This window comes from Strix uralensis, chromosome 10 (assembly GCF_047716275.1).
Source record: "Strix uralensis isolate ZFMK-TIS-50842 chromosome 10, bStrUra1, whole genome shotgun sequence".
NCBI lineage: Eukaryota > Metazoa > Chordata > Aves > Strigiformes > Strigidae > Strix > Strix uralensis.
In genome coordinates this window covers 9,435,039-9,445,414 of record NC_133981.1, presented here as the reverse complement: position 1 = coordinate 9,445,414, position 10,376 = coordinate 9,435,039, and the positions used below count along the sequence as shown (strand labels likewise).

At 52.9% G+C, this 10,376-nt stretch overlaps 1 protein-coding gene across 10 annotated transcripts in view; it reads left to right on the top strand.

The window, feature by feature from the left end:
- The first annotated feature begins 4,440 nt into the window (after window positions 1-4,440).
- Window positions 4,441-10,376, top strand: part of FOXP1 (forkhead box P1) — a 389,603-nt gene continuing 383,667 nt past the window's right edge. For 8 of the 10 annotated variants that reach the window (XM_074879152.1, XM_074879155.1, XM_074879149.1 and 5 more), the window contains exon 1: window positions 4,441-4,495. The gene's annotated coding sequence lies outside the window, so the exon portion shown is untranslated. Of the gene's footprint in view, window positions 4,496-4,920; window positions 5,286-6,120; window positions 6,530-10,376 lie in introns of those variants that run through there. The other 2 variants (XM_074879140.1, XM_074879142.1) reach the window with 2 other exon arrangements.

Sequence of the window (10,376 nt, the reverse complement as noted above, 5' to 3'; positions counted from 1 at the left end):
AAGTCAGGCTGCATCTTGGTCGTGCTTTGTGCATCTTCAGTACTGCACGAGTGTCCAGCTTGTGGTGTTTAATTGGTCATAGACTTTCAACAAGATTGGACGTCTTGTGGTGTTTGCCAATTCACGTACAGCATGTAATTATATTCAGGAAGCAATAGGAATTAAATTACATTAATTTCCATGAATATTCATTTAAGAATCTCTACCAAATTCAGGCAGATTAATAGTCCAACGCAAATACAATGGCTATTCATTGCCCCCACAGGAAAAGGAAATATATATTGGCTGGCAGCTCAGGACAAATGGAAATGTGCTATAGAAAAGTTATCTCTGGGTGGCTTCTGATACAGCAGCAGTTGGAGGGACACCACGAGTACAGAGGATTAGCGTGGGTACGGACGTGGGGACCCTTTCCCATCCGCTGAGGAACCCAGAGGAGTCTGGTGTGAATCCGAAACTCCTGTCTCTGCGCTACCAATGCAAATCCAAAGCTACTCCGACTGCAGCGGAGCTCACAACAGAGTAAAACGCAGTTTATTTTGCGCCTGACTCCCGCTGCCCTGTGCATGAAGCCAGCCTCCAGCCCGTTCTCCCTGGATCACGCTGCTATGGGGCAGAACGACAATTTGTCTTCCCCCGGAGCAGCAGTAAGCGGGCTGTGCTGCTCACTGCCTCCTCTGCGCGGCCAGCCTGGCACCGGCCCTCGGCGTGGCTACAGGCCAGCCCCGTCCTGCCCGGCACCGGGGCTCGGTTCTGCTCCGGCTCGGCCTCTCAGCACAGGCCAGGACACGGCTTCCATTGTGACCAGGAGAATCAAGAAATCCTGACAACAAAAGCAGACAAGGGGTGCGAATGCATTGGCGAAGCAGGCGTCAGAGTTTGCGATGCTGAAACAAAAACCCAACTTCTTTTTTTTTCATAGAGATGATATAAAACAATACTTAGTTTTTAAAATTATCTACACCTGGTTGTAGTCCTCATTTGGGAGGACGTATTTATATATTTCCTTTTGTCAGACAAGCCAACTTGAGACCTTAGCTGTGCCACATTAATTCTATCGTTTTGTGGGACTTCCCCAATTGGAGAACGGATCCTGCTTCCCCTAAAGCTGATGCAAGCGTTGCCAATAGCATTGGGCTCAGCCTTTAAGCGGGATGTTTATGCTTTTTAAAATTCCCCCTCATTGCCAAGTCAACCCTTCCCATCCTTAAAGTTATCTGAGCAAAAGAAACGTCTGGCATTTTTCATCTTGCACGCGTAGTGTGTGATGGGCAGAGCTGCATCTTCTGCTTTTCTGGAGGGCATCTATTGCCAAACTGATCTGATTTGCCCCGACTTTACACACAAAATGAGGGAATGCAGAGAGCAGCAATCACTGGCTTCCCCAGAACGGGCTTTGCTGCGAGATCCAGTATGAGGGTACCCGCAAGTTTGCCTGCGGAGCACCCTGAGAACATTGGGCTTATTTGAAACAAAGTCAGAAAATCACAAAACCAGGCTGTGAAACCAACATACATTTCTCTTTAATATGCCCACCAACTTTTTTGGGCAGTACGTGGTATATATCCCAACTTTTCATGCCTGATGTAAAAGGTAGAATAATAGGCAAGTACCCGCATGGGCTTTGCACCTACACAGGAGCGCAAAGTGTCCCCGGAACCAGCCGTGCAGCCTGGTGATGTGCTCTGCAAAGCCTCATAAACCTGTGACTAAAGCGGAAAGGACTCCAAGGCCTGGCTCCTGGGACATCGGAGGTGTGGCATTACAGTAGGTTGGAAAACATTCTGACTTTAAAACAAGTAACACCTATAATTATGGAGGCGTCATCACCTTCATAATTTTTTTTTTTTTTTTTTTTTTAGCTAACAAGCTGTAGTTGTAGCTTGTGTACACCCTTGCCAAAATCTGCCAAGCATTTGCTCTTGGGATGGTTGTGCTGGTGGTGGGAATATCAGGCATCTTTCTCCAGGCACTTGTAAAACAATACAGCAGTAAACAATTCAAGTACAATTAGCAGCTACATTGGCGGAGGGGGAGGGAGAAGTCCCACCGCTGGTATTGTCTGTGGAATTAATCATGTTTTACAGAGTTGATGTACTGGTTTAGATTTGCGAAGTTAAAAACAGGAGACAAGTTTCCAATAAACAACGCTTATTCCAGGATGAAATGTAAAACAAATATTTTTTAGAACACGAAGGGGGAGGAGGGGAGCGTTTAAAAAAATGTTCTAATAGGTTCATCTCCTCCTTCTTCCTACTAAACGAAAAAATCTAAACAACAGAAGCTTAAGATGAGGGTAAAGCATTTCTTTTTACAGCTGGCGGTCCCTGGCAGTCGCACACATCCCGGTGTCACCCGCGGGACATTTGGGGGGGGGGGGGGGGGGGGGGGGGGGGGGGGGGGCGGCGCTCCCCCAACGGTCCGCGCAGGTGACTCCGAAAGCACGGCGCAACCACCACCTCCGCAAATGTTTATTCGCAGCGATCCCCCCCCCCCCCCCCTCTTAATTATTTAAAATATAACGAATTAGGCATCAGTCCCTCGCCATTACTGTAATTGAGGGTGTTAATTGCCGCCGGAGCGGTTCCCCGCCGATGCCGCGCTATTGCCGAGAGGTGGCGCCGCGCTCCCGGCCCTGCTCGCCGGGGCCCTTCGGGGCGGCCGGGCCGGGGGCGGGGGCACACACGGGCCGGGGAGGGACGGGACGGGACGGGACGGGGGACGGGCTGGGCCCGGTGCGGGGCTGCACGGTTGTTCCTCCGCCCCTCCCCGCGGGAGCGGTTCGTGGCGCAGTATCGCTGTTGAGGGGGGTTTAAAATCAGGTTCTTCCCCTCCCCGCCCCGCCGGGAGCTTTGTGTCAGTCCTGCGGGAAGCTAGAGGCGATCGCCAAAAACAACAAAAAAACCCAAAACAAAAACAAAACAAAGAGAAGGGAAGAAAATGGGGTTCTCGCAGGTCCCCGCGGGAGGAAGAAAAGAGGTTTTCACCCCACTCCCCACAACAAAGTCGGTCGCTCAGTAACTCCGCGGCCGGTCGCTAACTCCTGCCTTGCAGCGCCGGGCGCGGGGGGGCTCTGGCCCCGCGGGGCGCCCGCCGACGGCCCCCACCCCGCTCCCGGCCCCGGCCCCGGCTCCTCTCGCCGCCGCGGGTCCCGCCGGCAGGTCCCAGGATCCCGGGGGAAGAGCAGGATGTCGCCCGGCAGGACCCGCTCCCTCCCGCGCAACCTCCGCGCTCCCCGGCCGCCGCCGAGGGAGCCCCCGCGGCCGCCGGTTGTTCCTTCTCCGGGTCGAGGCCGCCAGTGATGGGAAACTTTCCGGGGCCGAGCGGCGGGGCTGCGGGGAACCGGGCGGTCCCGGCTCTCACCGCCCCCCCCCCCCCGCCCCGTTCGACCTCTCCCCGCGGGCGCTGCCACCGGCCCCTCCACGGGAGCCCCGACAGCGCGGCCGGGAGCGCAGCCGCTCCGCGGAGCCGCTCCGCGCACCCACCGGGATGAGGACCCGCGGCCCTGGGCTGCGGCCGCCCCCGCGGAGCGGCGCCGCGCTCAGCCCTGGCCCTCGGGTCGGTCACTCCCGCTCAGCGGCCGGTGCGCGCCGCTGCGCACCCGCGCAGTGTTTCTAAGCAGTGTTTGCGCCAACACAGGCGTGCGCTGCGAGGGGGAGCGCAGGCAGCGCCTGCCTCGCCGCTCCACCAGGTAAGGCGGGCTCCGCGGGCATCCGCGGAAGACTGGGTGAGGTCTCCCGCGTCCCCCCACAGCTACGCGGGCCCGACAGCCCCCCCAACCCCCCCGCCGCATGCCGGGGCCGCGGGGGGCGGCCACGGAAAAGTTGCTCGGGGGGGTGCGGCACTGCCCTCCGCCGACGGGGCGGCCCCGGCCCGCCTGCCCCCGCGCTGAACTCGCCCCGGCGGCGCGCAGGGGCGCGCAACGCTGCTCCGCGCTCACTTTCGCTTCCCCGCGGGGCTGCCCCGCCTCCCCCGGCCCGCCCCCCCACCCCCCCCCGCCGCCGTCCTCCGCGGAGCTCCGCGCCGGCGGAGCTTCCACCCCTCACCCCCTCCCCTCCGCGCCGTCCCTCTCCCCGCGCTTTTATTTATTTTTTTTTTTATTATTATTTTTCCCTTGCACCGAGCCTTGTTTACCCAGCAGGTGGATGTGACGTCAGAGACTGACAACAGCAAAAAATAACAACATCTCCCTCCGCGGGGGTGTCGCGGGCCGCCCCCGGCCCGCCCGCGCGGGCGGCGGCGCGGAGCTGCGCGGGGCGGGGAGGGGGGGCGGCGGGGCGGCGGCGCGGGGCGGGGGCGCGGCGGGGCGGCGTGCGGGGCCCCGCGGGCGCGGCGCCGAGCGGAGGGCTCTATTGTTATTTACCGAGCGGCGGAGCACGCCGCCGCGCCGCCCGGGCTCGGCGTGCCGGAGGGACGGGAGGGAGGGGACGGGACGGAGAGGCAGCCCCGCGCCGGGGCCGCGCCGTGCTGGGCAGCGGCAGGCCGAGTCCTGCGGGTGAGTCCGGCGCCCCCCCGACACTTTCCCCGCTCCTCCGGGGCTGTTGCACTTTTCCCCCCGCCGGGCCCACGTGCCCGCCCCCCCCCTCCCACCCCCCTCCGCGACCGGCGCGGTAGCGGCGTGGGGGGGGTGGGGGACACACACGCAGCGGTGCGCGGGTGCGGACCCCCCCCTCCCCCCGGGCTGCGGAGCTGCCCGCACCCCCTACCCGCCCACTTTGAAAACTTCCCCCCCCCCCCGCCCCGCGCGCACCCTCCGCGGAGAGTGGGATGCGGCGCCTCCTGCCCCCCTCCCCTTCCCCCCCCCCCCCGCGCTCTTTCCTCGTTTGTTCCGCCGGGTCCCCCCGCGCCGCCGCGCAAGGGGCGCGCACGCCCCAACTTCAGCACTCGGGGCAAGAAGTTGCGGCGGGTCCGCGCCCCCTCCCCCGACCCCCCACCACCCCCGCGCCGGGCCCGGCTGACCCTTTCCGCCGGCACCTGTTGCAGCTTTCCGCCCGCGCAGCCTGTTCCGCAGGCGCGGAACTCTGCTCCGCGCATCCTCCCCCACCCCGTCTCCCTGCGCCCATCCCCCCCCCCCCTTTTTTTTTTTGAGACGAAGTGTTTGAATAAACATCCGCGCCTCCCCATCCCGGCGCAACTTCTCGCTGCGCGGGTGCGGACCGCGCATCCCTCACGTGTGTGTGTGTGTGTGTGTGTGTGCGCGCGCGCGTGCCCTCCGCGTGCGGAGCCTCGGGACGGAGCCGCGGTTCGCTGCGCGCCGCGGAGCCGGGGCCGGCCGCCGGCGCCCGGTAAGTAGGGCTGCGCCGCGCTGCGCCCCTCGCACCTGCCGCTCCGCGCAGCTCCGCGCAACCCGCTCCCCCCGGGCAGCGGGAAGGTGCGCGCTGCAGGCGGCGTCCGAGCGGCGTGTCCGCGCCTCTCTTCTCCTTCCCCCCGCCCCGCGAGTTGTGTGGTTTTTGTTCCCCCCCCCCCCCCCCCCCGAAAAAAAAAACCCGAAGTAAAGCCCAGCGGCGGGGCGCGGGCAGGGCTGCGCGGGGCGCAGCGGCAGCCCCCCGCCCCCCCCCCCCTCGCGTCGCGCAACTATTAATTAATTATCCGGCGGCCCCGGCGCGGAGAGCATCGCCCGGCTGGCTGCGGAGCGCCTCGATTTTAGCGAGTCTTCCTCCTGCCGCTTCGCTGTAATGATTTTAATTGCGTGTTTTTTTGCTTTGAGTGAACTAAACCGAGTGAGATTACTTTTATTTTTTTTTTCTTTTTTTCCCCTCTCCTTTCCCCCCCAAGGCTGGCGGCAGCCGCGCTCAGCCCTCCCGTACCTCCCCGAGGTCTGTGCCGCCTGCCAGCGCTCTCAGAGCCGCTTTTCTAGAGAAGCTGGAGCCCAACTTCTGTGCTCAGAAGTTTAAGGTTTCATTTTTAGTAACTGTTCTTTGAGTGAGTAATGTACGTGTACTGCTTGTAGCGTGTCTACGCAGTGTAGCTTGCTGATTTCTAGGGTGCTGGATGGTTCTAAATATTAAAACAATTCTCTAAACTGTGTTTCCTTTCCATATAGTTTTTCTAAACTTGCGTTTTACCTGCTTTGATCAAATGTTGATGTCACTAATGACAGCTTCTTTAATTAGACAAAGTTTCAAGAATGTCGTCGAAGAAAGTTGCTGCTTGTGCTGTTAATCCATGGTTTGCTTTAATATTTTGGCGGAGGGGGAATAGGCATTTCACTCGATTTAGTAGTATTTTTACAGTTTCTGTTACTGCTGAGAAGCTCCTACTTTCTGTAAGTTTGAGAGAGCCTGAAATAATTCAAGTTCTCAGAGAAGCAAGTGTAGGCAAGGAGGTACCGTGCATCTTTGCAACCCGATTTGGGGGAAGAACGGGAAATCAGGGCTACTGGTTTCAATTTCTCTCCTCTGAATCTTTTCCCCTGCACATTTTATTTGAACTATCTCACAACCATATTGAATGGACCAGGGCACTGGGGGAGGAAGCTCTGCACTAGTTACCATTCAAAAGGTGTCGGCTAAAATCTCATTGCAAAAAGGTATTGTAGCTTTAACATCTTGCATTGGCAGCATTCTTCCCCCTTAGTCTTTGGATTAGTCATTGTATGAGAGACAGAAAAAAAAAATCACTTTTTTTTTTTTTTTTCTGGAAAAAGTAAAGTAAACAGCCTCCAACAAGTGAACCTTGACAACCCAGATTAAGGAAGGCAGGAGAGATCAAACAAAGCTGCTGCTGGGCTGTTGTCAGGAGCTGCCTCACTGAAAGCTCTGGACTATTCGATCAGGCAGCAAGGCTATATGTTCACTTATGCAGAAATGGACCATTACAAATGCTGATTTTTGTTGTGAAACCAAAGGATAACTTTGAGAAAAATAACTACTATTTCAAACAAGGCTTTCTGTTGTTTATGATTTTGATCGCAAAGTTAGGTTTTTGTGCATGGGCTGGGTTTTGGGTTTGGGTTTTTTTTTTTTTTTTATTTTGACTGATAGTGGTTTGGAGTGCATTGTATACACTTTCAGAGAGACTTAGGATTTGATTTTATTTATGCTGTCTAGAGCTGCAGAGAAGAAGGCGTTTCAATAGTGTAATGTTGAAAACCGTAAAAGTTCTGTGGAATTCAGCTTTTATTTCTGGATCTCTGAATTGTAAGGAAACATGGATTTTTTTTTTTTTTTTTTCTCTCTCTCTGTAAATGCTGTGCTGATGTGTAATAGAGGAGTTTGGTGGTGATTAAGCGTTGTATGTTGTATGACTGCGTTCCTAGAGTTTAGAAGACAGCTAATATCTTTGCTTCAAACCTATTACCAACCAGTCAGGATGGCACCTTATTTTTGATACGCCAGGATTTTTGCAAAACTGTGTGTAACTTGTCTTCATGGCTGTATTAGAGAGACTCTGTTACTGTGTGGTTTTTTAGTAGAAATAGTAGTAAAGAGTATGAACATGATACTTGATTTTACTTCAATAAACATTTAGGATTTAACTATTAATCAAACTTAACCAGTGGGAGTTAGGTTATTTTTGTTGCTTGACAGTTTCATGTTTGTATTCAAACACTTCACTGCAAACTCTACGGGTATGCCCCCTCTTTTATTTCTTTAAAGTATTCCAAAACAATGGAAATACCTATTTAAAAAAAAAATCTGAGGGAAAGGCTGTTACCCTAATGTATATTAATCAGGAGGCAGACCAAGTGCACATCTACTGAAGAATTAAGAAATCCAAAACCTTTTCGCATAAGTATTTCTTTAATTAGCAGTGCAGATCACACAATAAGTACTTTATACTTTTTATAAGGTAAGGTTTCATAACCATCCTGCATAACTTATTATAAAGCCTGTAGATTTTTATGGTATATACTTTAATTAGACAATAAAAAGTATGTGTGTTAAACATGCACATGTATGCTATTAAGCCGTTTGGGTAATGTGTAATGTTTTTTAACATCTATAAACATTTTCTGCTTAAATCGGTTCCACCGGTAATCGTAATGCAGCTAGTTTTTGTACTGCTAGGAGAAGGAGCAGGAAAGTTGAGCAGAGAATTATGTATTGGACGTTATTGCACAGCATGTGCTGCAATATGCTTTTCTCTTGGAGTGGATCACCTTTTTTTAAGAGCTAAAATTTGCATTATCATCCTTGGTATGATATACTGTAAACATTTGTAACTCCAGAATTATTCCTGTTTCATGGCATTGTAAAAATTAGGAAAAAGGCTGGTAGTAAAAAGGCAAATTTATGGAATGCAGCTTAACGTTTAGTATTCGTGCTGCTTGTGGTCATTTATATTGAGAGATTGAACTGGATAATGTAATTCCTTTTATGAAATATCTGTTGAGCATGTATTTGTATATCAAATGAAATAACACATGCACACACATATGTAGGATATGTATGTAAAATATAGTTATTTCTGCAAGGCTGTCCGGTTATTTATAGGGCATAATGATACTTCTGTCATCCTAAATTTTCTCCGAGAAGCTTTAATAAATTTAAATAGATTATATGCTGTCAGAAAATAGTATAAATTTTGTTTACGATTCACTTGCTTTAAGGTACTTATACTAAAGAAGCTCATTTAACCCCAAGACTGAGGAGCATTAAGTGGTGAGAGGAGTCTGCTGAAGAGCTGCTACTGCCCTTTGCTCTTGTGATAATCTTAAATTACTACAATTTAATTGCAACTTCAAGGCACTGAGCTGAAATATTTTTATGCGTGTGAGACAGGGCTGAGGAGGGTGTAGTGAGGTTTTCGCAGGTAGCTGGATTTCTCTGTGGAGGCGCAGCATTTGTTCAGGCCTTTCCTGCCTTTCGGAGTGCATCCAGCCCAGCATCGTGTGCGTGCATGGCCAGGGTGCCCCGGAGGGAGCTTTGCCGGGGGGCTTCCACCTCGGTGGGAGCAGGATTGGGCCCTGCAGTAGTCAGGCAGCTTGGGTGCACGAGCGTTTTGTTTGCTGTTCGTATCTAAGCTTACGTTTGAATGAAATAGCGCATTGTAATTATTCCTCAAATGAGCCTTGCTATCCACTTGCTTCCCGGAGCTTTTCCCTGCGTGTCTGCGCTGGGGAGGCAGGGTGGGAAGGGGCTGGTGGCTGGAGACAAGGACCAGGGGGTGGTTGGCAGTGCGGGGGGCATGGGTGGCACCCTGCTCTGAAAACACAGCCCGCCGGCTCATGGCTATGGCACGGTCCCCAAGTCCCTGAAGGCGAGTTTGGGGTGCCGTCGGCCGCCCTGGCTGTGCAGAGCCCGATCCAGAGCACACTGGCATCAGCCAGGGCTTCTGCTGATGTCGCTGCCTTTGGGTTTGGCTTTTGGTCTGTGTCACTAACTCGTATCGCTGAAACTTTTACTTTTTCTTCCCCACCCCCCCCCACGTATAGTAGCATGTTTTCACACCCGGTGAGCGGTTCAGCAGAGATATGATGTGGAATAGGAGCCAGAAAGCATTTGCTAAGTGGAATTTATAAACGTTGTGCACTAGAGATCAGCAGCATCTTTGCGACTGTTCTTAGAGGTCCTGGCAACCAAACTTTACAGAAATGCTTAGAAAGGTATGGCCGGGCTCGGAGTCCCTGACTTCATGCCTTTGAGGACACGCGTAAGTGCTTGGCCGTGCTAAAGCACAGCGGTGTTTGAGTCGTGAGTTTGATTGTTTTTCTGTTGGCCAAATCCTTGTTAAATGTCTCGTTGCAATAAGAAACAAAAAAGATCTTGTGTTTGCTAGAACTGCTTGCTTTTGCGCTGACAAAAATGCGGCTCGCAGCCTGCTGCTCTCACAAACTACCGTGCCGTCTGTTTCCCACAGCTCGCGGTGTGTTGGGAATTGCAGCTACCGTAGGTAACAAGGTGATGCCAGGGTATATAGGGGGGAAAGAAGTAGGATGGAATAAATCATGCAGTTGTTAGAGGAAAAACTTAATTGTGGGAACTCTGTAGTCTTTTAATTTAAAAAGAAAATAATTATATTTCGGGCTGTAGAAGAATCAGCTGTTCTATTTTTAGTTGATCAGATATTTGTTGGTTGGGATGTCTGGAGTGTTTTAACATGTGCTCTTTTTTCTTACTTCAGCACTGGAGCTACCAAGTCAGAGAAGCTGCTGGCTCTGTTCGCGTGCAGTCTTCTTTGCAAACATGCTCTAGGGTTTTGTCTTTCTATTCTCCTGGCACCGATCTCTTCCATGCATGCAAGCGAACAGGCTTATGTCTAATGGCTGTTTGTATGTGGCAAGTGTCCAGAATAATCTTGATAACTTTTTGTTCAGCGCCATCCTGAAAATGAAGATGGTATTCTATGGAAAATGAGTGAAGAGAAGAGCATGGACAAAATCAATTTCTCTCCAAGAAGCATCTGGTACCTGAAGAGGACTAAATAATTTTTCT